Source organism: Musa acuminata, chromosome BXJ1-8 (assembly GCF_036884655.1).
Source record: "Musa acuminata AAA Group cultivar baxijiao chromosome BXJ1-8, Cavendish_Baxijiao_AAA, whole genome shotgun sequence".
In the NCBI taxonomy this organism is placed as follows: domain Eukaryota; kingdom Viridiplantae; phylum Streptophyta; class Magnoliopsida; order Zingiberales; family Musaceae; genus Musa; species Musa acuminata.
Genome location: NC_088334.1, coordinates 39,997,941 through 40,021,458, shown reverse-complemented (window position 1 = coordinate 40,021,458; position 23,518 = coordinate 39,997,941). Strand labels below are relative to the sequence as shown.

General features: G+C 52.8%; 35 non-coding genes and 1 pseudogene across 35 annotated transcripts; all 36 read right to left on the bottom strand.

Moving 5' to 3' along the window:
• Positions 1-385: 385 nt before the first annotated feature.
• Positions 386-504, bottom strand: LOC135591771 (5S ribosomal RNA). The gene has a single exon (XR_010478604.1). It is a non-coding gene; the product is annotated as a 5S ribosomal RNA (ribosomal RNA).
• A 544-nt stretch (positions 505-1,048) lies between these two features.
• Positions 1,049-1,167, bottom strand: LOC135590995 (5S ribosomal RNA). The gene has a single exon (XR_010478397.1). It is a non-coding gene; the product is annotated as a 5S ribosomal RNA (ribosomal RNA).
• A 544-nt stretch (positions 1,168-1,711) lies between these two features.
• Positions 1,712-1,830, bottom strand: LOC135591941 (5S ribosomal RNA). The gene has a single exon (XR_010478706.1). It is a non-coding gene; the product is annotated as a 5S ribosomal RNA (ribosomal RNA).
• A 544-nt stretch (positions 1,831-2,374) lies between these two features.
• On the bottom strand, positions 2,375-2,493 carry LOC135589821 (5S ribosomal RNA). The gene has a single exon (XR_010477228.1). It is a non-coding gene; the product is annotated as a 5S ribosomal RNA (ribosomal RNA).
• A 544-nt stretch (positions 2,494-3,037) lies between these two features.
• On the bottom strand, positions 3,038-3,156 carry LOC135589636 (5S ribosomal RNA). Its single transcript, XR_010477042.1, has one exon. It is a non-coding gene; the product is annotated as a 5S ribosomal RNA (ribosomal RNA).
• A 544-nt stretch (positions 3,157-3,700) lies between these two features.
• On the bottom strand, positions 3,701-3,819 carry LOC135591956 (5S ribosomal RNA). The gene has a single exon (XR_010478722.1). It is a non-coding gene; the product is annotated as a 5S ribosomal RNA (ribosomal RNA).
• A 544-nt stretch (positions 3,820-4,363) lies between these two features.
• LOC135590514 (5S ribosomal RNA) lies at positions 4,364-4,482 on the bottom strand. Its single transcript, XR_010477922.1, has one exon. It is a non-coding gene; the product is annotated as a 5S ribosomal RNA (ribosomal RNA).
• Positions 4,483-5,026: 544 nt separating this feature from the next.
• On the bottom strand, positions 5,027-5,145 carry LOC135590502 (5S ribosomal RNA). The gene has a single exon (XR_010477910.1). It is a non-coding gene; the product is annotated as a 5S ribosomal RNA (ribosomal RNA).
• Positions 5,146-5,689: 544 nt separating this feature from the next.
• On the bottom strand, positions 5,690-5,808 carry LOC135589523 (5S ribosomal RNA). The gene has a single exon (XR_010476931.1). It is a non-coding gene; the product is annotated as a 5S ribosomal RNA (ribosomal RNA).
• Positions 5,809-6,352: 544 nt separating this feature from the next.
• On the bottom strand, positions 6,353-6,471 carry LOC135590198 (5S ribosomal RNA). Its single transcript, XR_010477604.1, has one exon. It is a non-coding gene; the product is annotated as a 5S ribosomal RNA (ribosomal RNA).
• Positions 6,472-7,015: 544 nt separating this feature from the next.
• LOC135589633 (5S ribosomal RNA) lies at positions 7,016-7,134 on the bottom strand. Its single transcript, XR_010477040.1, has one exon. It is a non-coding gene; the product is annotated as a 5S ribosomal RNA (ribosomal RNA).
• Positions 7,135-7,678: 544 nt separating this feature from the next.
• LOC135591955 (5S ribosomal RNA) lies at positions 7,679-7,797 on the bottom strand. The gene has a single exon (XR_010478721.1). It is a non-coding gene; the product is annotated as a 5S ribosomal RNA (ribosomal RNA).
• Positions 7,798-8,341: 544 nt separating this feature from the next.
• LOC135590490 (5S ribosomal RNA) lies at positions 8,342-8,460 on the bottom strand. Its single transcript, XR_010477898.1, has one exon. It is a non-coding gene; the product is annotated as a 5S ribosomal RNA (ribosomal RNA).
• Positions 8,461-9,004: 544 nt separating this feature from the next.
• Positions 9,005-9,123, bottom strand: LOC135590477 (5S ribosomal RNA). The gene has a single exon (XR_010477885.1). It is a non-coding gene; the product is annotated as a 5S ribosomal RNA (ribosomal RNA).
• A 544-nt stretch (positions 9,124-9,667) lies between these two features.
• Positions 9,668-9,786, bottom strand: LOC135590298 (5S ribosomal RNA). The gene has a single exon (XR_010477704.1). It is a non-coding gene; the product is annotated as a 5S ribosomal RNA (ribosomal RNA).
• A 544-nt stretch (positions 9,787-10,330) lies between these two features.
• LOC135589511 (5S ribosomal RNA) lies at positions 10,331-10,449 on the bottom strand. The gene has a single exon (XR_010476919.1). It is a non-coding gene; the product is annotated as a 5S ribosomal RNA (ribosomal RNA).
• Positions 10,450-10,993: 544 nt separating this feature from the next.
• LOC135590469 (5S ribosomal RNA) lies at positions 10,994-11,112 on the bottom strand. The gene has a single exon (XR_010477877.1). It is a non-coding gene; the product is annotated as a 5S ribosomal RNA (ribosomal RNA).
• Positions 11,113-11,656: 544 nt separating this feature from the next.
• On the bottom strand, positions 11,657-11,775 carry LOC135591954 (5S ribosomal RNA). The gene has a single exon (XR_010478719.1). It is a non-coding gene; the product is annotated as a 5S ribosomal RNA (ribosomal RNA).
• Positions 11,776-12,319: 544 nt separating this feature from the next.
• Positions 12,320-12,438, bottom strand: LOC135589845 (5S ribosomal RNA). The gene has a single exon (XR_010477251.1). It is a non-coding gene; the product is annotated as a 5S ribosomal RNA (ribosomal RNA).
• A 544-nt stretch (positions 12,439-12,982) lies between these two features.
• LOC135591648 (5S ribosomal RNA) lies at positions 12,983-13,101 on the bottom strand. The gene has a single exon (XR_010478581.1). It is a non-coding gene; the product is annotated as a 5S ribosomal RNA (ribosomal RNA).
• A 544-nt stretch (positions 13,102-13,645) lies between these two features.
• LOC135590684 (5S ribosomal RNA) lies at positions 13,646-13,764 on the bottom strand. The gene has a single exon (XR_010478090.1). It is a non-coding gene; the product is annotated as a 5S ribosomal RNA (ribosomal RNA).
• A 544-nt stretch (positions 13,765-14,308) lies between these two features.
• On the bottom strand, positions 14,309-14,427 carry LOC135591525 (5S ribosomal RNA). Its single transcript, XR_010478552.1, has one exon. It is a non-coding gene; the product is annotated as a 5S ribosomal RNA (ribosomal RNA).
• Positions 14,428-14,767: 340 nt separating this feature from the next.
• LOC135591403 (5S ribosomal RNA) lies at positions 14,768-14,886 on the bottom strand. Its single transcript, XR_010478508.1, has one exon. It is a non-coding gene; the product is annotated as a 5S ribosomal RNA (ribosomal RNA).
• A 544-nt stretch (positions 14,887-15,430) lies between these two features.
• Positions 15,431-15,549, bottom strand: LOC135590953 (5S ribosomal RNA). Its single transcript, XR_010478357.1, has one exon. It is a non-coding gene; the product is annotated as a 5S ribosomal RNA (ribosomal RNA).
• Positions 15,550-16,093: 544 nt separating this feature from the next.
• On the bottom strand, positions 16,094-16,212 carry LOC135590750 (5S ribosomal RNA). The gene has a single exon (XR_010478156.1). It is a non-coding gene; the product is annotated as a 5S ribosomal RNA (ribosomal RNA).
• A 544-nt stretch (positions 16,213-16,756) lies between these two features.
• Positions 16,757-16,883, bottom strand: LOC135589431 (5S ribosomal RNA; annotated as a pseudogene).
• Positions 16,884-17,427: 544 nt separating this feature from the next.
• On the bottom strand, positions 17,428-17,546 carry LOC135591281 (5S ribosomal RNA). The gene has a single exon (XR_010478464.1). It is a non-coding gene; the product is annotated as a 5S ribosomal RNA (ribosomal RNA).
• Positions 17,547-18,090: 544 nt separating this feature from the next.
• On the bottom strand, positions 18,091-18,209 carry LOC135589410 (5S ribosomal RNA). Its single transcript, XR_010476819.1, has one exon. It is a non-coding gene; the product is annotated as a 5S ribosomal RNA (ribosomal RNA).
• Positions 18,210-18,753: 544 nt separating this feature from the next.
• LOC135589696 (5S ribosomal RNA) lies at positions 18,754-18,872 on the bottom strand. The gene has a single exon (XR_010477103.1). It is a non-coding gene; the product is annotated as a 5S ribosomal RNA (ribosomal RNA).
• A 337-nt stretch (positions 18,873-19,209) lies between these two features.
• Positions 19,210-19,328, bottom strand: LOC135590320 (5S ribosomal RNA). Its single transcript, XR_010477726.1, has one exon. It is a non-coding gene; the product is annotated as a 5S ribosomal RNA (ribosomal RNA).
• A 544-nt stretch (positions 19,329-19,872) lies between these two features.
• LOC135590693 (5S ribosomal RNA) lies at positions 19,873-19,991 on the bottom strand. Its single transcript, XR_010478099.1, has one exon. It is a non-coding gene; the product is annotated as a 5S ribosomal RNA (ribosomal RNA).
• Positions 19,992-20,535: 544 nt separating this feature from the next.
• Positions 20,536-20,654, bottom strand: LOC135591952 (5S ribosomal RNA). Its single transcript, XR_010478717.1, has one exon. It is a non-coding gene; the product is annotated as a 5S ribosomal RNA (ribosomal RNA).
• Positions 20,655-21,198: 544 nt separating this feature from the next.
• On the bottom strand, positions 21,199-21,317 carry LOC135590805 (5S ribosomal RNA). Its single transcript, XR_010478210.1, has one exon. It is a non-coding gene; the product is annotated as a 5S ribosomal RNA (ribosomal RNA).
• Positions 21,318-21,861: 544 nt separating this feature from the next.
• LOC135591951 (5S ribosomal RNA) lies at positions 21,862-21,980 on the bottom strand. The gene has a single exon (XR_010478716.1). It is a non-coding gene; the product is annotated as a 5S ribosomal RNA (ribosomal RNA).
• A 544-nt stretch (positions 21,981-22,524) lies between these two features.
• Positions 22,525-22,643, bottom strand: LOC135591159 (5S ribosomal RNA). Its single transcript, XR_010478442.1, has one exon. It is a non-coding gene; the product is annotated as a 5S ribosomal RNA (ribosomal RNA).
• Positions 22,644-23,187: 544 nt separating this feature from the next.
• On the bottom strand, positions 23,188-23,306 carry LOC135589708 (5S ribosomal RNA). The gene has a single exon (XR_010477115.1). It is a non-coding gene; the product is annotated as a 5S ribosomal RNA (ribosomal RNA).
• Between the last annotated feature and the right edge of the window lie 212 nt (positions 23,307-23,518).

Here is a 23,518-nt window from a genome sequence, read left to right as displayed (position 1 = left end):
ACCATCGGGACTTTCTCGAACGAACTCGGAATCGCTATTGCGGCCCCATTCCGGAAAGCTCTCTCCGAGCCCCACGAGACTGACTGCGTAGCGGTCACGGCAAATTCCGAGGCCCAAAACCATCGCCTCGGAGGTCGACGGGAGAGGTTTTGGCCGCTCGGGGCGCAGAAAGGAGTGCAACACGAGGACTTCCCAGGGGGTCACCCATCCTAGAACCATGTCTGGTCATTGTATGTTTTATGAAGAAATTTTTAGATGATGATTTCATTATTCTCCTGCTATATATATGTTAATGACATATTTATTGTTGGCCATAAGGCTGGAAAAATTGAAAAGCTTAAAAGAGAGTTTTAAGTAAGTCTTTTGGCCGCTCGGGGCGCAAAAAGGAGTGCAACACGAGGACTTCCCAGGGGGTCACCCATCCTAGTACTACTCTCGCCCAAGCACGCTTAACTTCGGAGTTCTGATGGGATCCGGTGCTTTAGTGCTGGTATGATCGCACTCGTTTTGTGTGCGTCGTCCCTCGCCTTTGTGCACGTCGCGGACGGCGCATCGACGACCGGAGCCCCGAAACCTCTCGAACGATCTCGTAATCGCCATTGTCGGATCCCTCCGATGCCCACGAGGCCGACCGCGTACCGGACACGGCAAGCGCGCGCCGAAACCATCGGGACTTTCTCGAACGAACTCGGAATCGCTATTGCGGCCCCATTCCGGAAAGCTCTCTCCGAGCCCCACGAGACTGACTGCGTAGCGGTCACGGCAAATTCCGAGGCCCAAAACCATCGCCTCGGAGGTCGACGGGAGAGGTTTTGGCCGCTCGGGGCGCAGAAAGGAGTGCAACACGAGGACTTCCCAGGGGGTCACCCATCCTAGAACCATGTCTGGTCATTGTATGTTTTATGAAGAAATTTTTAGATGATGATTTCATTATTCTCCTGCTATATATATGTTAATGACATATTTATTGTTGGCCATAATGCTGGAAAAATTGAAAAGCTTAAAAGAGAGTTTTAAGTAAGTCTTTTGGCCGCTCGGGGCGCAAAAAGGAGTGTAACACGAGGACTTCCAAGGGGGTCACCCATCCTAGTACTACTTTCGCCCAAGCACGCTTAACTTCGGAGTTTTGATGGGATCCAGTGCTTTAGTGCTGGTATGATCGCAATGGTTTTGTGTGCGTCGTCCCTCCCCTTTGTGCACGTCGCGGACGGCGCATCGACGACCGGAGCCCCGAAACCTCTCGAACGATCTCGGAATCGCCATTGTCGGATCCCTCCGATGCCCACGAGGCCGACCGCGTACCGGACACGGCAAGCGCGCGCCGAAACCATCGGGACTTTCTCGAACGAACTCGGAATCGCTATTGCGGCCCCATTCCGGAAAGCTCTCTCCGAGCCCCACGAGACTGACTGCGTAGCGGTCACGGCAAATTCCGAGGCCCAAAACCATCGCCTCGGAGGTCGACGGGAGAGGTTTTGGCCGCTCGGGGCGCAAAAAGGAGTGCAACACGAGGACTTCCCAGGGGGTCACCCATCCTAGAACCATGTCTGGTCATTGTATGTTTTATGAAGAAATTTTTAGATGATGATTTCATTATTCTCCTGCTATATATATGTTAATGACATATTTATTGTTGGCCATAATGCTGGAAAAATTGAAAAGCTTAAAAGAGAGTTTTAAGTAAGTCTTTTGGCCGCTCGGGGCGCAAAAAGGAGTGCAACACGAGGACTTCCCAGGGGGTCACCCATCCTAGTACTACTCTCGCCCAAGCAGGCTTAACTTCGGAGTTCTGATGGGATCCGGTGCTTTACTGCTGGTATGATCGCACTCATTTTGTGTGCGTCGTCCCTCGCCTTTGTGCACGTCGCGGACGGCGCATCGACGACCGGAGCCCCGAAACCTCTCGAACGATCTCGGAATCGCCATTGTCGGATCCCTCCGATGCCCACGAGGCCGACCGCGTACCGAACACGGCAAGCGCACGCCGAAACCATCGGGACTTTCTCGAACGAACTCGGAATCGCTATTGCGGCCCCATTCCGGAAAGCTCTCTCCGAGCCCCACGAGACTGACTGCGTAGCGGTCACGGCAAATTCCGAGGCCCAAAACCATCGCCTCGGAGGTCGACGGGAGAGGTTTTGGCCGCTCGGGGCGCAAAAAGGAGTGCAACACGAGGACTTCCCAGGGGGTCACCCATCCTAGAACCATGTCTGGTCATTGTATGTTTTATGAAGAAATTTTTAGATGATGATTTCATTATTCTCCTGCTATATATATGTTAATGACATATTTATTGTTGGCCATAATGCTGGAAAAATTGAAAAGCTTAAAAGAGAGTTTTAAGTAAGTCTTTTGGCCGCTCGGGGCGCAAAAAGGAGTGCAACACGAGGACTTCCCAGGGGGTCACCCATCCTAGTACTACTCTCGCCCAAGCAGGCTTAACTTCGGAGTTCTGATGGGATCCGGTGCTTTAGTGCTGGTATGATAGCACTAGTTTTGTGTGCGTCGTCCCTCGCCTTTGTGCACGTCGCGGACGGCGCATCGACGACCGGAGCCCCGAAACCTCTCGAACGATCTCGGAATCGCCATTGTCGGATCCCTCCGATGCCCACGAGGCCGACCGCGTACCGGACACGGCAAGCGCGCGCCGAAACCATCGGGACTTTCTCGAACGAACTCGGAATCGCTATTGCGGCCCCATTCCGGAAAGCTCTCTCCGAGCCCCACGAGACTGACTGCGTAGCGGTCACGGCAAATTCCGAGGCCCAAAACCATCGCCTCGGAGGTCGACGGGAGAGGTTTTGGCCGCTCGGGGCGCAAAAAGGAGTGCAACACGAGGACTTCCCAGGGGGTCACCCATCCTAGAACCATGTCTGGTCATTGTATGTTTTATGAAGAAATTTTTAGATGATGATTTCATTATTCTCCTGCTATATATATGTTAATGACATATTTATTGTTGGCCATAATGCTGGAAAAATTGAAAAGCTTAAAAGAGAGTTTTAAGTAAGTCTTTTGGCCGCTCGGGGCGCAAAAAGGAGTGCAACACGAGGACTTCCTAGGGGGTCAACCATCCAAGTACTACTCTCGCCCAAGCACGCTTAACTTCGGAGTTCTGATGGGATCCGGTGCTTTAGTGCTGGTATGATAGCACTCGTTTTGTGTGCGTCGTCCCTCGCCTTTGTGCACGTCGCGGACGGCGCATCGACGACCGGAGCCCCGAAACCTCTCGAACGATCTCGGAATCGCCATTGTCGGATCCCTCCGATGCCCACGAGGCCGACCGCGTACCGGACACGGCAAGCGCGCGCCGAAACCATCGGGACTTTCTCGAACGAACTCGGAATCGCTATTGCGGCCCCATTCCGGAAAGCTCTCTCCGAGCCCCACGAGACTGACTGCGTAGCGGTCACGGCAAATTCCGAGGCCCAAAACCATCGCCTCGGAGGTCGACGGGAGAGGTTTTGGCCGCTCGGGGCGCAAAAAGGAGTGCAACACGAGGACTTCCCAGGGGGTCACCCATCCTAGAACCATGTCTGGTCATTGTATGTTTTATGAAGAAATTTTTAGATGATGATTTCATTATTCTCCTGCTATATATATGTTAATGACATATTTATTGTTGGCCATAATGCTGGAAAAATTGAAAAGCTTAAAAGAGAGTTTTAAGTAAGTCTTTTGGCCGCTCGGGGCGCAAAAAGGAGTGCAACACGAGGACTTCCCAGGGGGTCACCCATCCTAGTACTACTCTCGCCCAAGCAGGCTTAACTTCGGAGTTCTGATGGGATCCGGTGCTTTAGTGCTGGTATGATCGCACTCATTTTGTGTGCGTCGTCCCTCGCCTTTGTGCACGTCGCGGACGGCGCATCGACGACCGGAGCCCCGAAACCTCTCGAACGATCTCGGAATCGCCATTGTCGGATCCCTCCGATGCCCACGAGGCCGACCGCGTACCGAACACGGCAAGCGCACGCCGAAACCATCGGGACTTTCTCGAACGAACTCGGAATCGCTATTGCGGCCCCATTCCGGAAAGCTCTCTCCGAGCCCCACGAGACTGACTGCGTAGCGTTCACGGCAAATTCCGAGGCCCAAAACCATCGCCTCGGAGGTCGACGGGAGAGGTTTTGGCCGCTCGGGGCGCAAAAAGGAGTGCAACACGAGGACTTCCCAGGGGGTCACCCATCCTAGAACCATGTCTGGTCATTGTATGTTTTATGAAGAAATTTTTAGATGATGATTTCATTATTCTCCTGCTATATATATGTTAATGACATATTTATTGTTGGCCATAATGCTGGAAAAATTGAAAAGCTTAAAAGAGAGTTTTAAGTAAGTCTTTTGGCCGCTCGGGGCGCAAAAAGGAGTGCAACACGAGGACTTCCTAGGGGGTCACCCATCCTAGTACTAATCTCGCCCAAGCACGCTTAACTTCGGAGTTCTGATGGGATCCGGTGCTATAGTGCTGGTATGATCGCACTCGTTTTGTGTGCGTCGTCCCTCGCCTTTGTGCACGTCGCGGACGGCGCATCGACGACCGGAGCCCCGAAACCTCTCGAACGATCTCGGAATCGCCATTGTCGGATCCCTCCGATGCCCACGAGGCCGACCGCGTACCGAACACGGCAAGCGCACGCCGAAACCATCGGGACTTTCTCGAACGAACTCGGAATCGCTATTGCGGCCCCATTCCGGAAAGCTCTCTCCGAGCCCCACGAGACTGACTGCGTAGCGGTCACGGCAAATTCCGAGGCCCAAAACCATCGCCTCGGAGGTCGACGGGAGAGGTTTTGGCCGCTCGGGGCGCAAAAAGGAGTGCAACACGAGGACTTCCCAGGGGGTCACCCATCCTAGAACCATGTCTGGTCATTGTATGTTTTATGAAGAAATTTTTAGATGATGATTTCATTATTCTCCTGCTATATATATGTTAATGACATATTTATTGTTGGCCATAATGCTGGAAAAATTGAAAAGCTTAAAAGAGAGTTTTAAGTAAGTCTTTTGGCCGCTCGGGGCGCAAAAAGGAGTGCAACACGAGGACTTCCTAGGGGGTCACCCATCCTAGTACTAATCTCGCCCAAGCACGCTTAACTTCGGAGTTCTGATGGGATCCGGTGCTATAGTGCTGGTATGATCGCACTCGTTTTGTGTGCGTCGTCCCTCGCCTTTGTGCACGTCGCGGACGGCGCATCGACGACCGGAGCCCCGAAACCTCTCGAACGATCTCGGAATCGCCATTGTCGGATCCCTCCGATGCCCACGAGGCCGACCGCGTACCGGACACGGCAAGCGCGCGCCGAAACCATCGGGACTTTCTCGAACGAACTCGGAATCGCTATTGCGGCCCCATTCCGGAAAGCTCTCTCCGAGCCCCACGAGACTGACTGCGTAGCGGTCACGGCAAATTCCGAGGCCCAAAACCATCGCCTCGGAGGTCGACGGGAGAGGTTTTGGCCGCTCGGGGCGCAAAAAGGAGTGCAACACGAGGACTTCCCAGGGGGTCACCCATCCTAGAACCATGTCTGGTCATTGTATGTTTTATGAAGAAATTTTTAGATGATGATTTCATTATTCTCCTGCTATATATATGTTAATGACATATTTATTGTTGGCCATAATGCTGGAAAAATTGAAAAGCTTAAAAGAGAGTTTTAAGTAAGTCTTTTGGCCGCTCGGGGCGCAAAAAGGAGTGCAACACGAGGACTTCCCAGGGGGTCACCCATCCTAGTACTACTCTCGCCCAAGCACGCTTAACTTCGGAGTTCTGATGGGATCCGGTGCTTTAGTGCTAGTATGATCGCACTCATTTTGTCTATGTCGTCCCTCGCCATTGTGCACGTCGCGGACGGCGCATCGACGACCGGAGCCCCGAAACCTCTCGAACGATCTCGTAATCGCCATTGTCGGATCCCTCCGATGCCCACGAGGCCGACCGCGTACCGGACACGGCAAGCGCGCGCCGAAACCATCGGGACTTTCTCGAACGAACTCGGAATCGCTATTGCGGCCCCATTCCGGAAAGCTCTCTCCGAGCCCCACGAGACTGACTGCGTAGCGGTCACGGCAAATTCCGAGGCCCAAAACCCTCGCCTCGGAGGTCGACGAGAGAGGTTTTGGCCGCTCGGGGCGCAAAAAGGAGTGCAACACGAGGACTTCCCAGGGGGTCACCCATCCTAGAACCATGTCTGGTCATTGTATGTTTTATGAAGAAATTTTTAGATGATGATTTCATTATTCTCCTGCTATATATATGTTAATGACATATTTATTGTTGGCCATAATGCTGGAAAAATTGAAAAGCTTAAAAGAGAGTTTTAAGTAAGTCTTTTGGCCGCTCGGGGCGCAAAAAGGAGTGCAACACGAGGACTTCCCAGGGGGTCACCCATCCTAGTACTACTCTCGCCCAAGCAAGCTTAACTTCAGAGTTCTGATGGGATCCGGTGATATAGTGCTGGTATGATCGCACTAGTTTTGTGTGCGTCGTCCCTCGCCTATGTGCACGTCGCGGACGGCGCATCGACGACCGGAGCCCCGAAACCTCTCGAACGATCTCGGAATCGCCATTGTCGGATCCCTCCGATGCCCACGAGGCCGACCACGTACCGGACACGGCAAGCGCGCGCCGAAACCATCGGGACTTTCTCGAACGAACTCGGAATCGCTATTGCGGCCCCATTCCGGAAAGCTCTCTCCGAGCCCCACGAGACTGACTGCGTAGCGGTCACGGCAAATTCCGAGGCCCAAAACCATCGCCTCGGAGGTCAACGGGAGAGGTTTTGGCCGCTCGGGGCGCAAAAAGGAGTGCAACACGAGGACTTCCCAGGGGGTCACCCATCCTAGAACCATGTCTGGTCATTGAATGTTTTATGAAGAAATTTTTAGATGATGATTTCATTATTCTCCTGCTATATATATGTTAATGACATATTTATTGTTGGCCATAATGCTGGAAAAATTGAAAAGCTTAAAAGAGAGTTTTAAGTAAGTCTTTTGGCCGCTCGGGGCGCAAAAAGGAGTGCAACACGAGGACTTCCTAGGGGGTCAACCATCCAAGTACTACTCTCGCCCAAGCACGCTTAACTTCGGAGTTCTGATGGGATCCGGTGCTTTAGTGCTGGTATGATAGCACTCGTTTTGTGTGCGTCGTCCCTCGCCTTTGTGCACGTCGCGGACGGCGCATCGACGACCGGAGCCCCGAAACCTCTCGAACGATCTCGGAATCGCCATTGTCGGATCCCTCCGATGCCCACGAGGCCGACCGCGTACCGGACACGGCAAGCGCGCGCCGAAACCATCGGGACTTTCTCGAACGAACTCGGAATCGCTATTGCGGCCCCATTCCGGAAAGCTCTCTCCGAGCCCCACGAGACTGACTGCGTAGCGGTCACGGCAAATTCCGAGGCCCAAAACCATCGCCTCGGAGGTCGACGGGAGAGGTTTTGGCCGCTCGGGGCGCAAAAAGGAGTGCAACACGAGGACTTCCCAGGGGGTCACCCATCCTAGAACCATGTCTGGTCATTGTATGTTTTATGAAGAAATTTTTAGATGATGATTTCATTATTCTCCTGCTATATATATGTTAATGACATATTTATTGTTGGCCATAATGCTGGAAAAATTGAAAAGCTTAAAAGAGAGTTTTAAGTAAGTCTTTTGGCCGCTCGGGGCGCAAAAAGGAGTGCAACACGAGGACTTCCCAGGGGGTCACCCATCCTAGTACTACTCTCGCCCAAGCAGGCTTAACTTCGGAGTTCTGATGGGATCCGGTGCTTTAGTGCTGGTATGATCGCACTCATTTTGTGTGCGTCGTCCCTCGCCTTTGTGCACGTCGCGGACGGCGCATCGACGACCGGAGCCCCGAAACCTCTCGAACGATCTCGGAATCGCCATTGTCGGATCCCTCCGATGCCCACGAGGCCGACCGCGTACCGAACACGGCAAGCGCACGCCGAAACCATCGGGACTTTCTCGAACGAACTCGGAATCGCTATTGCGGCCCCATTCCGGAAAGCTCTCTCCGAGCCCCACGAGACTGACTGCGTAGCGTTCACGGCAAATTCCGAGGCCCAAAACCATCGCCTCGGAGGTCGACGGGAGAGGTTTTGGCCGCTCGGGGCGCAAAAAGGAGTGCAACACGAGGACTTCCCAGGGGGTCACCCATCCTAGAACCATGTCTGGTCATTGTATGTTTTATGAAGAAATTTTTAGATGATGATTTCATTATTCTCCTGCTATATATATGTTAATGACATATTTATTGTTGGCCATAATGCTGGAAAAATTGAAAAGCTTAAAAGAGAGTTTTAAGTAAGTCTTTTGGCCGCTCGGGGCGCAAAAAGGAGTGCAACACGAGGACTTCCTAGGGGGTCACCCATCCTAGTACTAATCTCGCCCAAGCACGCTTAACTTCGGAGTTCTGATGGGATCCGGTGCTATAGTGCTGGTATGATCGCACTCGTTTTGTGTGCGTCGTCCCTCGCCTTTGTGCACGTCGCGGACGGCGCATCGACGACCGGAGCCCCGAAACCTCTCGAACGATCTCGGAATCGCCATTGTCGGATCCCTCCGATGCCCACGAGGCCGACCGCGTACCGAACACGGCAAGCGCACGCCGAAACCATCGGGACTTTCTCGAACGAACTCGGAATCGCTATTGCGGCCCCATTCCGGAAAGCTCTCTCCGAGCCCCACGAGGCTGACTGCGTAGCGGTCACGGCAAATTCCGAGGCCCAAAACCATCGCCTCGGAGGTCGACGGGAGAGGTTTTGGCCGCTCGGGGCGCAAAAAGGAGTGCAACACGAGGACTTCCCAGGGGGTCACCCATCCTAGAACCATGTCTGGTCATTGTATGTTTTATGAAGAAATTTTTAGATGATGATTTCATTATTCTCCTGCTATATATATGTTAATGACATATTTATTGTTGGCCATAATGCTGGAAAAATTGAAAAGCTTAAAAGAGAGTTTTAAGTAAGTCTTTTGGCCGCTCGGGGCGCAAAAAGGAGTGCAACACGAGGACTTCCTAGGGGGTCACCCATCCTAGTACTAATCTCGCCCAAGCACGCTTAACTTCGGAGTTCTGATGGGATCCGGTGCTATAGTGCTGGTATGATCGCACTCGTTTTGTGTGCGTCGTCCCTCGCCTTTGTGCACGTCGCGGACGGCGCATCGACGACCGGAGCCCCGAAACCTCTCGAACGATCTCGGAATCGCCATTGTCGGATCCCTCCGATGCCCACGAGGCCGACCGCGTACCGGACACGGCAAGCGCGCGCCGAAACCATCGGGACTTTCTCGAACGAACTCGGAATCGCTATTGCGGCCCCATTCCGGAAAGCTCTCTCCGAGCCCCACGAGACTGACTGCGTAGCGGTCACGGCAAATTCCGAGGCCCAAAACCATCGCCTCGGAGGTCGACGGGAGAGGTTTTGGCCGCTCGGGGCGCAAAAAGGAGTGCAACACGAGGACTTCCCAGGGGGTCACCCATCCTAGAACCATGTCTGGTCATTGTATGTTTTATGAAGAAATTTTTAGATGATGATTTCATTATTCTCCTGCTATATATATGTTAATGACATATTTATTGTTGGCCATAATGCTGGAAAAATTGAAAAGCTTAAAAGAGAGTTTTAAGTAAGTCTTTTGGCCGCTCGGGGCGCAAAAAGGAGTGCAACACGAGGACTTCCAAGGGGGTCACCCATCCTAGTACTACTTTCGCCCAAGCACGCTTAACTTCGGAGTTTTGATGGGATCCGGTGCTTTAGTGCTGGTATGATCGCAATCATTTTGTATGCGTCGTCCCTCCCCTTTGTGCACGTCGCGGACGGCGCATCGACGACCGGAGCCCCGAAACCTCTCGAACGATCTCGGAATCGCCATTGTCGGATCCCTCCGATGCCCACGAGGCCGACCGCGTACCGGACACGGCAAGCGCGCGCCGAAACCATCGGGACTTTCTCGAACGAACTCGGAATCGCTATTGCGGCCCCATTCCGGAAAGCTCTCTCCGAGCCCCACGAGACTGACTGCGTAGCGGTCACGGCAAATTCCGAGGCCCAAAACCATCGCCTCGGAGGTCGACGGGAGAGGTTTTGGCCGCTCGGGGCGCAAAAAGGAGTGCAACACGAGGACTTCCCAGGGGGTCACCCATCCTAGAACCATGTCTGGTCATTGTATGTTTTATGAAGAAATTTTTAGATGATGATTTCATTATTCTCCTGCTATATATATGTTAATGACATATTTATTGTTGGCCATAATGCTGGAAAAATTGAAAAGCTTAAAAGAGAGTTTTAAGTAAGTCTTTTGGCCGCTCGGGGCGCAAAAAGGAGTGCAACACGAGGACTTCCCAGGGGGTCACCCATCCTAGTACTACTCTCGCCCAAGCACGCTTAACTTCGGAGTTCTGATGGGATCCGGTGCTTTAGTGCTAGTATGATCGCACTCATTTTGTCTATGTCGTCCCTCGCCTTTGTGCACGTCGCGGACGGCGCATCGACGACCGGAGCCCTGAAACCTCTCGAACGATCTCGTAATCGCTATTGTCGGATCCCTCCGATGCCCACGAGGCCGACCGCGTACCGGACACGGCAAGCGCGCGCCGAAACCATCGGGACTTTCTCGAACGAACTCGGAATCGCTATTGCGGCCCCATTCCGGAAAGCTCTCTTCGAGCCCCACGAGACTGACTGCGTAGCGGTCACGGCAAATTCCGAGGCCCAAAACCCTCGCCTCGGAGGTCGACGAGAGAGGTTTTGGCCGCTCGGGGCGCAAAAAGGAGTGCAACACGAGGACTTCCCAGGGGGTCACCCATCCTAGAACCATGTCTGGTCATTGTATGTTTTATGAAGAAATTTTTAGATGATGATTTCATTATTCTCCTGCTATATATATGTTAATGACATATTTATTGTTGGCCATAATGCTGGAAAAATTGAAAAGCTTAAAAGAGAGTTTTAAGTAAGTCTTTTGGCCGCTCGGGGCGCAAAAAGGAGTGCAACACGAGGACTTCCCAGGGGGTCACCCATCCTAGTACTACTCTCGCCCAAGCAAGCTTAACTTCAGAGTTCTGATTGGATCCGGTGCTATAGTGCTGGTATGATCGCACTAGTTTTGTGTGCGTCGTCCCTCGCCTATGTGCACGTCGCGGACGGCGCATCGACGACCGGAGCCCCGAAACCTCTCGAACGATCTCGGAATCGCCATTGTCGGATCCCTCCGATGCCCACGAGGCCGACCACGTACCGGACACGGCAAGCGCGCGCCGAAACCATCGGGACTTTCTCGAACGAACTCGGAATCGCTATTGCGGCCCCATTCCGGAAAGCTCTCTCCGAGCCCCACGAGACTGACTGCGTAGCGGTCACGGCAAATTCCGAGGCCCAAAACCATCGCCTCGGAGGTCAACGGGAGAGGTTTTGGCCGCTCGGGGCGCAAAAAGGAGTGCAACACGAGGACTTCCCAGGGGGTCACCCATCCTAGAACCATGTCTGGTCATTGAATGTTTTATGAAGAAATTTTTAGATGATGATTTCATTATTCTCCTGCTATATATATGTTAATGACATATTTATTGTTTGCCATAATGCTGGAAAAATTGAAAAGCTTAAAAGAGAGTTTTAAGTAAGTCTTTTGGCCGCTCGGGGCGCAAAAAGGAGTGCAACACGAGGACTTCCCAGGGGGTCACCCATCCTAGTACTACTCTCGCCCAAGCAGGCTTAACTTCGGAGTTCTGATGGGATCCGGTGCTTTAGTGCTGGTATGATCGCACTCATTTTGTGTGCGTCGTCCCTCGCCTTTGTGCACGTCGCGGACGGCGCATCGACGACCGGAGCCCCGAAACCTCTCGAACGATCTCGGAATCGCCATTGTCGGATCCCTCCGATGCCCACGAGGCCGACCGCGTACCGAACACGGCAAGCGCACGCCGAAACCATCGGGACTTTCTCGAACGAACTCGGAATCGCTATTGCGGCCCCATTCCGGAAAGCTCTCTCCGAGCCCCACGAGACTGACTGCGTAGCGGTCACGGCAAATTCCGAGGCCCAAAACCATCGCCTCGGAGGTCGACGGGAGAGGTTTTGGCCGCTCGGGGCGCAAAAAGGAGTGCAACACAAGGACTTCCCAGGGGGTCACCCATCCTAGAACCATGTCTGGTCATTGTATGTTTTATGAAGAAATTTTTAGATGATGATTTCATTATTCTCCTGCTATATATATGTTAATGACATATTTATTGTTGGCCATAATGCTGGAAAAATTGAAAAGCTTAAAAGAGAGTTTTAAGTAAGTCTTTTGGCCGCTCGGGGCGCAAAAAGGAGTGCAACACGAGGACTTCCCAGGGGGTCACCCATCCTAGTACTACTCTCGCCCAAACAGGCTTAACTTCGGAGTTCTGATGGGATCCGGTGCTTTAGTGCTGGTATGATAGCACTCGTTTTGTGTGCGTCGTCCCTCGCCTTTGTGCACGTCGCGGACGGCGCATCGACGACCGGAGCCCCGAAACCTCTCGAACGATCTCGGAATCGCCATTGTCGGATCCCTCCGATGCCCACGAGGCCGACCGCGTACCGGACACGGCAAGCGCGCGCCGAAACCATCGGGACTTTCTCGAACGAACTCGGAATCGCTATTGCGGCCCCATTCCGGAAAGCTCTCTCCGAGCCCCACGAGACTGACTGCGTAGCGGTCACGGCAAATTCCGAGGCCCAAAACCCTCGCCTCGGAGGTCGACGGGAGAGGTTTTGGCCGCTCGGGGCGCAAAAAGGAGTGCAACACGAGGACTTCCCAGGGGGTCACCCATCCTAGAACCATGTCTGGTCATTGTATGTTTTATGAAGAAATTTTTAGATGATGATTTCATTATTCTCCTGCTATATATATGTTAATGACATATTTATTGTTGGCCATAATGCTGGAAAAATTGAAAAGCTTAAAAGAGAGTTTTAAGTAAGTCTTTTGGCCGCTCGGGGCGCAAAAAGGAGTGCAACACGAGGACTTCCCAGGGGGTCACCCATCCTAGTACTACTCTCGCCCAAGCACGCTTAACTTCGGAGTTCTGATGGGATCCGGTGCTTTAGTGCTGGTATGATCGCACTCATTTTGTCTATGTCGTCCCTCGCCTTTGTGCACGTCGCGGACGGCGCATCGACGACCGGAGCCCCGAAACCTCTCGAACGATCTCGTAATCGCCATTGTCGGATCCCTCCGATGCCCACGAGGCCGACCGCGTACCGGACACGGCAAGCGCGCGCCGAAACCATCGGGACTTTCTCGAACGAACTCGGAATCGCTATTGCGGCCCCATTCCGGAAAGCTCTCTCCGAGCCCCACGAGACTGACTGCGTAGCGGTCACGGCAAATTCCGAGGCCCAAAACCATCGCCTCGGAGGTCGACGGGAGAGGTTTTGGCCGCTCGGGGCGCAGAAAGGAGTGCAACACGAGGACTTCCCAGGGGGTCACCCATCCTAGAACCATGTCTGGTCATTGTATGTTTTATGAAGAAATTTTTAGATGATGATTTCATTATTCTCCTGCTATATATATGTTAATGACATATTTATTGTTGGCCATAATGCTGGAAAAATTGAAAAGCTTAAAAGAGAGTTTTAAGTAAGTCTTTTGGCCGCTCGGGGCGCAAAAAGGAGTGTAACACGAGGACTTCCAAGGGGGTCACCCATCCTAGTACTACTTTCGCCCAAGCACGCTTAACTTCGGAGTTTTGATGGGATCCGGTGCTTTAGTGCTGGTATGATCGCAATCGTTTTGTGTGCGTCGTCCCTCCCCTTTGTGCACGTCGCGGACGGCGCATCGACGACCGGAGCCCCGAAACCTCTCGAACGATCTCGGAATCGCCATTGTCGGATCCCTCCGATGCCCACGAGGCCGACCGCGTACCGGACACGGCAAGCGCGCGCCGAAACCATCGGGACTTTCTCGAACGAACTCGGAATCGCTATTGCGGCCCCATTCCGGAAAGCTCTCTCCGAGCCCCACGAGACTGACTGCGTAGCGGTCACGGCAAATTCCGAGGCCCAAAACCCTAGCCTCGGAGGTCGATGGGAGAGGTTTTGGCCGCTCGGGGCGCAAAAAGGAGTGCAACACGAGGACTTCCCAGGGGGTCACCCATCCTAGAACCATGTCTGGTCATTGTATGTTTTATGAAGAAATTTTTAGATGATGATTTCATTATTCTCCTGCTATATATATGTTAATGACATATTTATTGTTGGCCATAATGCTGGAAAAATTGAAAAGCTTAAAAGAGAGTTTTAAGTAAGTCTTTTGGCCGCTCGGGGCGCAAAAAGGAGTGCAACACGAGGACTTCCCAGGGGGTCACCCATCCTAGTACTACTCTCGCCCAAGCACGCTTAACTTCGGAGTTCTGATGGGATCCGGTGCTTTAGTGCTGGTATGATCGCACTCATTTTGTGTTCGTCGTCCCTCGCCTTTGTGCACGTCGCGGACGGCGCATCGACGACAAATTCCGAGGCCCAAAACCATCGCCTCGGAGGTCGACGGGAGAGGTTTTGGCCGCTCGGGGCGCAAAAAGGAGTGCAACACGAGGACTTCCCAGGGGGTCACCCATCCTAGAACCATGTCTGGTCATTGTATGTTTTATGAAGAAATTTTTAGATGATGATTTCATTATTCTCCTGCTATATATATGTTAATGACATATTTATTGTTGGCCATAATGCTGGAAAAATTGAAAAGCTTAAAAGAGAGTTTTAAGTAAGTCTTTTGGCCGCTCGGGGCGCAAAAAGGAGTGCAACACGAGGACTTCCCAGGGGGTCACCCATCCTAGTACTACTCTCGCCCAAGCACGCTTAACTTCGGAGTTCTGATGGGATCCGGTGCTTTAGTGCTGGTATGATCGCACTCGTTTTGTGTGCGTCGTCCCTCGCCTTTGTGCACGTCGCGGACGGCGCATCGACGACCGGAGCCCCGAAACCTCTCGAACGATCTCGTAATCGCCATTGTCGGATCCCTCCGATGCCCACGAGGCCGACCGCGTACCGGACACGGCAAGCGCGCGCCGAAACCATCGGGACTTTCTCGAACGAACTCGGAATCGCTATTGCGGCCCCATTCCGGAAAGCTCTCTCCGAGCCCCACGAGACTGACTGCGTAGCGGTCACGGCAAATTCCGAGGCCCAAAACCATCGCCTCGGAGGTCGACGGGAGAGGTTTTGGCCGCTCGGGGCGCAGAAAGGAGTGCAACACGAGGACTTCCCAGGGGGTCACCCATCCTAGAACCATGTCTGGTCATTGTATGTTTTATGAAGAAATTTTTAGATGATGATTTCATTATTCTCCTGCTATATATATGTTAATGACATATTTATTGTTGGCCATAATGCTGGAAAAATTGAAAAGCTTAAAAGAGAGTTTTAAGTAAGTCTTTTGGCCGCTCGGGGCGCAAAAAAGAGTGAAACAAGAGGACTTCCCAGGGGGTCACCCATCCTAGTACTACTCTCGCCCAAACACGCTTAACTTCGGAGTTCTGATGGAATCCGGTGCTTTAGTGCTGGTATGATCGAACTCTTTTTGTGTGCGTCGTCCCTCGCCTTTGTGCACGTCGCGGACGGCGCATCGACGACCGGAGCCCCGAAACCTCTCGAACGATCTCGGAATCGCCATTGTCGGATCCCTCCGATGCCCACGAGGCCGACCGCGTACCGGACACGGCAAGCGCGCGCCGAAACCATCGGGACTTTCTCGAACGAACTCGGAATCGCTATTGCGGCCCCATTCCGGAAAGCTCTCTCCGAGCCCCACGAGACTGACTGCGTAGCGGTCACGGCAAATTCCGAGGCCCAAAACCATCGCCTCGGAGGTCGACGGGAGAGGTTTTGGCCGCTCGGGGCGCAAAAAGGAGTGCAACACGAGGACTTCCCAGGGGGTCACCCATCCTAGAACCATGTCTGGTCATTGTATGTTTTATGAAGAAATTTTTAGATGATGATTTCATTATTCTCCTGCTATATATATGTTAATGACATATTTATTGTTGGCCATAATACTGGAAAAATTGAAAAGCTTAAAAGAGAGTTTTAAGTAAGTCTTTTGGCCGCTCGGGGCGCAAAAAGGAGTGCAACACGAGGACTTCCAAGGGGGTCACCCATCCTAGTACTACTTTCGCCCAAGCACGCTTAACTTCGGAGTTTTGATGGGATCCGGTGCTTTAGTGTTGGTATGATCGCAATCGTTTTGTGTGCGTCGTCCCTCCCCTTTGTGCACGTCGCGGACGGCGCATCGACGACTGGAGCCCCGAAACCTCTCGAACGATCTCGGAATCGCCATTGTCGGATCCCTCCGATGCCCACGAGGCCGACCGCGTACCGGACACGGCAAGCGCGCGCCGAAACCATCGGGACTTTCTCGAACGAACTCGGAATCGCTATTGCGGCCCCATTCCGGAAAGCTCTCTCCGAGCCCCACGAGACTGACTGCGTAGCGGTCACGGCAAATTCCGAGGCCCAAAACCCTCGCCTCGGAGGTCGACGGGAGAGGTTTTGGCCGCTCGGGGCGCAAAAAGGAGTGCAACACGAGGACTTCCCAGGGGGTCACCCATCCTAGAACCATGTCTGGTCATTGTATGTTTTATGAAGAAATTTTTAGATGATGATTTCATTATTCTCCTGCTATATATATGTTAATGACATATTTATTGTTGGCCATAATGCTGGAAAAATTGAAAAGCTTAAAAGAGAGTTTTAAGTAAGTCTTTTGGCCGCTCGGGGCGCAAAAAGGAGTGCAACACGAGGACTTCCCAGGGGGTCACCCATCCTAGTACTACTCTCGCCCAAGCACGCTTAACTTCTTAACTTCGGAGTTCTGATGGGATCCGGTGCTTTAGTGCTGGTATGATCGCACTCATTTTGTCTATGTCGTCCCTCGCCTTTGTGCACGTCGCGGACGGCGCATCGACGACCGGAGCCCCGAAACCTCTCGAACGATCTCGGAATCGCCATTGTCGGATCCCTCCGATGCCCACGAGGCCGACCGCGTACCGGACACGGCAAGCGCGCGCCGAAACCATCGGGACTTTCTCGAACGAACTCGGAATCGCTATTGCGGCCCCATTCCGGAAAGCTCTCTCCGAGCCCCACGAGACTGACTGCGTAGCGGTCACGGCAAATTCCGAGGCCCAAAACCATCGCCTCGGAGGTCGACGGGAGAGGTTTTGGCCGCTCGGGGCGCAGAAAGGAGTGCAACACGAGGACTTCCCAGGGGGTCACCCATCCTAGAACCATGTCTGGTCATTGTATGTTTTATGAAGAAATTTTTAGATGATGATTTCATTATTCTCCTGCTATATATATGTTAATGACATATTTATTGTTGGCCATAATGCTGGAAAAATTGAAAAGCTTAAAAGAGAGTTTTAAGTAAGTCTTTTGGCCGCTCGGGGCGCAAAAAGGAGTGCAACACGAGGACTTCCCAGGGGGTCACCCATCCTAGTACTACTCTCGCCCAAGCACGCTTAACTTCGGAGTTCTGATGGGATCCGGTGCTTTAGTGCTGGTATGATCGCACTCGTTTTGTGTGCGTCGTCCCTCGCCTTTGTGCACGTCGCGGACGGCGCATCGACGACCGGAGCCCCGAAACCTCTCGAACGATCTCGTAATCGCCATTGTCGGATCCCTCCGATGCCCACGAGGCCGACCGCGTACCGGACACGGCAAGCGCGCGCCGAAACCATCGGGACTTTCTCGAACGAACTCGGAATCGCTATTGCGGCCCCATTCCGGAAAGCTCTCTCCGAGCCCCACGAGACTGACTGCGTAGCGGTCACGGCAAATTCCGAGGCCCAAAACCCTCGCCTCGGAGGTCGACGGGAGAGGTTTTGGCCGCTCGGGGCGCAAAAAGGAGTGCAACACGAGGACTTCCCAGGGGGTCACCCATCCTAGAACCATGTCTGGTCATTGTATGTTTTATGAAGAAATTTTTAGATGATGATTTCATTATTCTCCTGCTATATATATGTTAATGACATATTTATTGTTGGCCATAATGCTGGAAAAATTGAAAAGCTTAAAAGAGAGTTTTAAGTAAGTCTTTTGGCCGCTCGGGGCGCAAAAAGGAGTGCAACACGAGGACTTCCCAGGGGGTCAACCATCCTAGTACTACTCTCGCCCAAGCAGGCTTAACTTCGGAGTTCTGATGGGATCCGGTGCTTTAGTGCTGGTATGATCGCACTCGTTTTGTGTGCGTCGTCCCTCGCCTTTGTGCACGTCGCGGACGGCGCATCGACGACCGGAGCCCCGAAACCTCTCGAACGATCTCGTAATCGCCATTGTCGGATCCCTCCGATGCCCACGAGGCCGACCGCGTACCGGACACGGCAAGCGCGCGCCGAAACCATCGGGACTTTCTCGAACGAACTCGGAATCGCTATTGCGGCCCCATTCCGGAAAGCTCTCTCCGAGCCCCACGAGACTGACTGCGTAGCGGTCACGGCAAATTCCGAGGCCCAAAACCATCGCCTCGGAGGTCGACGGGAGAGGTTTTGGCCGCTCGGGGCGCAGAAAGGAGTGCAACACGAGGACTTCCCAGGGGGTCACCCATCCTAGAACCATGTCTGGTCATTGTATGTTTTATGAAGAAATTTTTAGATGATGATTTCATTATTCTCCTGCTATATATATGTTAATGACATATTTATTGTTGGCCATAATGCTGGAAAAATTGAAAAGCTTAAAAGAGAGTTTTAAGTAAGTCTTTTGGCCGCTCGGGGCGCAAAAAGGAGTGCAACACGAGGACTTCCCAGGGGGTCAACCATCCTAGTACTACTCTCGCCCAAGCACGCTTAACTTCGGAGTTCTGATGGGATCCGGTGCTTTAGTGCTGGTATGATCGCACTCATTTTGTGTGCGTCGTCCCTCGCCTTTGTGCACGTCGCGGACGGCGCATCGACGACAAATTCCGAGGCCCAAAACCATCGCCTCGGAGGTCGACGGGAGAGGTTTTGGCCGCTCGGGGCGCAAAAAAGAGTGCAACACGAGGACTTCCCAGGGGGTCACCCATCCAAGAACCATGTCTGGTCATTGTATGTTTTATGAAGAAATTTTTAGATGATTTCATTATTCTCCTGCTATATATATGTTAATGACATATTTATTGTTGGCCATAATGCTGGAAAAATTGAAAAGCTTAAAAAAGAGTTTTAAGTAAGTCTTTTGGCCGCTCGGGGCGCAAAAAGGAGTGCAACACGAGGACTGCCCAGGGGGTCACCAATCCTAGTACTACTCTAGCCCAAGCACGCTTAACTTCGGAGTTCTGATGGGATCCGGTGCTTTAGTGCTGGTATGATCGCACTCGTTTTGTTTATGTCGTCCCTCGCCTTTGTGCACGTCGCGGACGGCGCATCGACGACCGGAGCCCCGAAACCTCTCGAACGATCTCGGAATCGCCATTGTCGGATCCCTCCGATGCCCACGAGGCCGACCGCGTACCGGAAACGGCAAGCGCGCGCCGAAACCATCGGGACTTTCTCGAACGAACTCGGAATCGCTATTGCGGCCCCATTCCGGAAAGCTCTCTCCGAGCCCCATGAGACTGACTGCGTAGCGGTCACGGCAAATTCCGAGGCCCAAAACCATCGCCTCGGAGGTCGACGGGAGAGGTTTTGGCCGCTCGGGGCGCAGAAAGGAGTGCAACACGAGGACTTCCCAGGGGGTCACCCATCCTAGAACCATGTCTGGTCATTGTATGTTTTATGAAGAAATTTTTAGATGATGATTTCATTATTCTCCTGCTATATATATGTTAATGACATATTTATTGTTGGCCATAATGCTGGAAAAATTGAAAAGCTTAAAAGAGAGTTTTAAGTAAGTCTTTTGGCCGCTCGGGGCGCAAAAAGGAGTGCAACACGAGGACTTCCAAGGGGGTCACCCATCCTAGTACTACTTTCGCCCAAGCACGCTTAACTTCGGAGTTTTGATGGGATCCGGTGCTTTAGTGCTGGTATGATCGCAATGGTTTTGTGTGCGTCGTCCCTCCCCTTTGTGCACGTCGCGGACGGCGCATCGACGACCGGAGCCCCGAAACCTCTCGAACGATCTCGGAATCGCCATTGTCGGATCCCTCCGATGCCCACGAGGCCGACCGCGTACCGGACACGGCAAGCGCGCGCCGAAACCATCGGGACTTTCTCGAACGAACTCGGAATCGCTATTGCGGCCCCATTCCGGAAAGCTCTCTCCGAGCCCCACGAGACTGACTGCGTAGCGGTCACGGCAAATTCCGAGGCCCAAAACCCTCGCCTCGGAGGTCGACGGGAGAGGTTTTGGCCGCTCGGGGCGCAAAAAGGAGTGCAACACGAGGACTTCCCAGGGGGTCACCCATCCTAGAACCATGTCTGGTCATTGTATGTTTTATGAAGAAATTTTTAGATGATGATTTCATTATTCTCCTGCTATATATATGTTAATGACATATTTATTGTTGGCCATAATGCTGGAAAAATTGAAAAGCTTAAAAGAGAGTTTTAAGTAAGTCTTTTGGCCGCTCGGGGCGCAAAAAGGAGTGCAACACGAGGACTTCCCAGGGGGTCACCCATCCTAGTACTACTCTCGCCCAAGCAGGCTTAACTTCGGAGTTCTGATGGGATCCGGTGCTTTAGTGCTGGTATGATCGCACTCGTTTTGTGTGCGTCGTCCCTCGCCTTTGTGCACGTCGCGGACGGCGCATCGACGACCGGAGCCCCGAAACCTCTCGAACGATCTCGTAATCGCCATTGTCGGATCCCTCCGATGCCCACGAGGCCGACCGCGTACCGGACACGGCAAGCGCGCGCCGAAACCATCGGGACTTTCTCGAACGAACTCGGAATCGCTATTGCGGCCCCATTCTGGAAAGCTCTCTCCGAGCCCCACGAGACTGACAGCGTAGCGGTCACGGCAAATTCCGAGGCCCAAAACCATCGCCTCGGAGGTCGACGGGAGAGGTTTTGGCCGCTCGGGGCGCAGAAAGGAGTGCAACACGAGGACTTCCCAGGGGGTCACCCATCCTAGAACCATGTCTGGTCATTGTATGTTTTATGAAGAAATTTTTAGATGATGATTTCATTATTCTCCTGCTATATATATGTTAATGACATATTTATTGTTGGCCATAATGCTGGAAAAATTGAAAAGCTTAAAAGAGAGTTTTAAGTAAGTCTTTTGGCCGCTCGGGGCGCAAAAAGGAGTGCAACACGAGGACTTCCAAGGGGGTCACCCATCCTAGTACTACTTTCGCCCAAGCACGCTTAACTTCGGAGTTTTGATGGGATCCGGTGCTTTAGTGCTGGTATAATCGCAATGGTTTTGTGTGCGTCGTCCCTCCCCTTTGTGCACGTCGCGGACGGCGCATCGACGACCGGAGCCCCGAAACCTCTCGAACGATCTCGGAATCGCCATTGTCGGATCCCTCCGATGCCCACGAGGCCGACCGCGTACCGGACACGGCAAGCGCGCGCCGAAACCATCGGGACTTTCTCGAACGAACTCGGAATCGCTATTGCGGCCCCATTCCGGAAAGCTCTCTCCGAGCCCCACGAGACTGACTGCGTAGCGGTCACGGCATATTCCGAGGCCCAAAACCCTCGCCTCGGAGGTCGACGGGAGAGGTTTTGGCCGCTCGGGGCGCAAAAAGGAGTGCAACATGAGGACTTCCCAGGGGGTCACCCATCCTAGAACCATGTCTGGTCATTGTATGTTTTATGAAGAAATTTTTAGATGATGATTTCATTATTCTCCTGCTATATATATGTTAATGACATATTTATTGTTGGCCATAATGCTGGAAAAATTGAAAAGCTTAAAAGAGAGTTTTAAGTAAGTCTTTTGGCCGCTCGGGGCGCAAAAAGGAGTGCAACACGAGGACTTCCCAGGGGGTCACCCATCCTAGTACTACTCTCGCCCAAGCAGGCTTAACTTCGGAGTTCTGATGGGATCCGGTGCTTTAGTGCTGGTATGATCGCACTCGTTTTGTGTGCGTCGTCCCTCGCCTTTGTGCACGTCGCGGACGGCGCATCGACGACCGGAGCCCCGAAACCTCTCGAACGATCTCGGAATCGCCATTGTCGGATCCCTCCGTTGCCCACGAGGCCGACCGCGTACCGGACACGGCAAGCGCGCGCCGAAACCATCGGGACTTTCTCGAACGAACTCGGAATAGCTATTGCGGCCCCATTCCGGAAAGCTCTCTCCGAGCCCCACGAGACTGACTGCGTAGCGGTCACGGCAAATTCCGAGGCCCAAAACCCTAGCCTCGGAGGTCGACGGGAGAGGTTTTGGCCGCTCGGGGCGCAAAAAGGAGTGCAACACGAGGACTTCCCAGGGGGTCACCCATCCTAGAACCATGTCTGGTCATTGTATGTTTTATGAAGAAATTTTTAGATGATGATTTCATTATTCTCCTGCTATATATATGTTAATGACATATTTATTGTTGGCCATAATGCTGGAAAAATTGAAAAGCTTAAAAGAGAGTTTTAAGTAAGTCTTTTGGCCGCTCGGGGCGCAAAAAGGAGTGCAACACGAGGACTTCCCAGGGGGTCACCCATCCTAGTACTACTCTCGCCCAAGCACGCTTAACTTCGGAGTTCTGATGGGATCCGGTGCTTTAGTGCTGGTATGATCGCACTCGTTTTGTGTGCGTCGTCCCTCGCCTTTGTGCACGTCGCGGACGGCGCATCGACGACCGGAGCCCCGAAACCTCTCGAACGATCTCGTAATCGCCATTGTCGGATCCCTCCGATGCCCACGAGGCCGACCGCGTACCGGACACGGCAAGCGCGCGCCGAAACCATCGGGACTTTCTCGAACGAACTCGGAATCGCTATTGCGGCCCCATTCCGGAAAGCTCTCTCCGAGCCCCACGAGACTGACTGCGTAGCGGTCACGGCAAATTCCGAGGCCCAAAACCATCGCCTCGGAGGTCGACGGGAGAGGTTTTGGCCGCTCGGGGCGCAGAAAGGAGTGCAACACGAGGACTTCCCAGGGGGTCACCCATCCTAGAACCATGTCTGGTCATTGTATGTTTTATGAAGAAATTTTTAGATGATGATTTCATTATTCTCCTGCTATATATATGTTAATGACATATTTATTGTTGGCCATAATGCTGGAAAAATTGAAAAGCTTAAAAGAGAGTTTTAAGTAAGTCTTTTGGCCGCTCGGGGCGCAAAAAGGAGTGCAACACGAGGACTTCCCAGGGGGTCACCCATCCTAGTACTACTCTCGCCCAAGCACGATTAACTTCGGAGTTCTGATGGGATCCGGTGCTTTAGTGCTGGTATGATCGCACTCATTTTGTGTTCGTCGTCCCTCGCCTTTGTGCACGTCGCGGACGGCGCATCGACGACAAATTCCGAGGCCCAAAACCATCGCCTCGGAGGTCGACGGGAGAGGTTTTGGCCGCTCGGGGCGCAAAAAAGAGTGCAACACGAGGACTTCCCAGGGGGTCACCCATCCAAGAACCATGTCTGGTCATTGTATGTTTTATGAAGAAATTTTTAGAT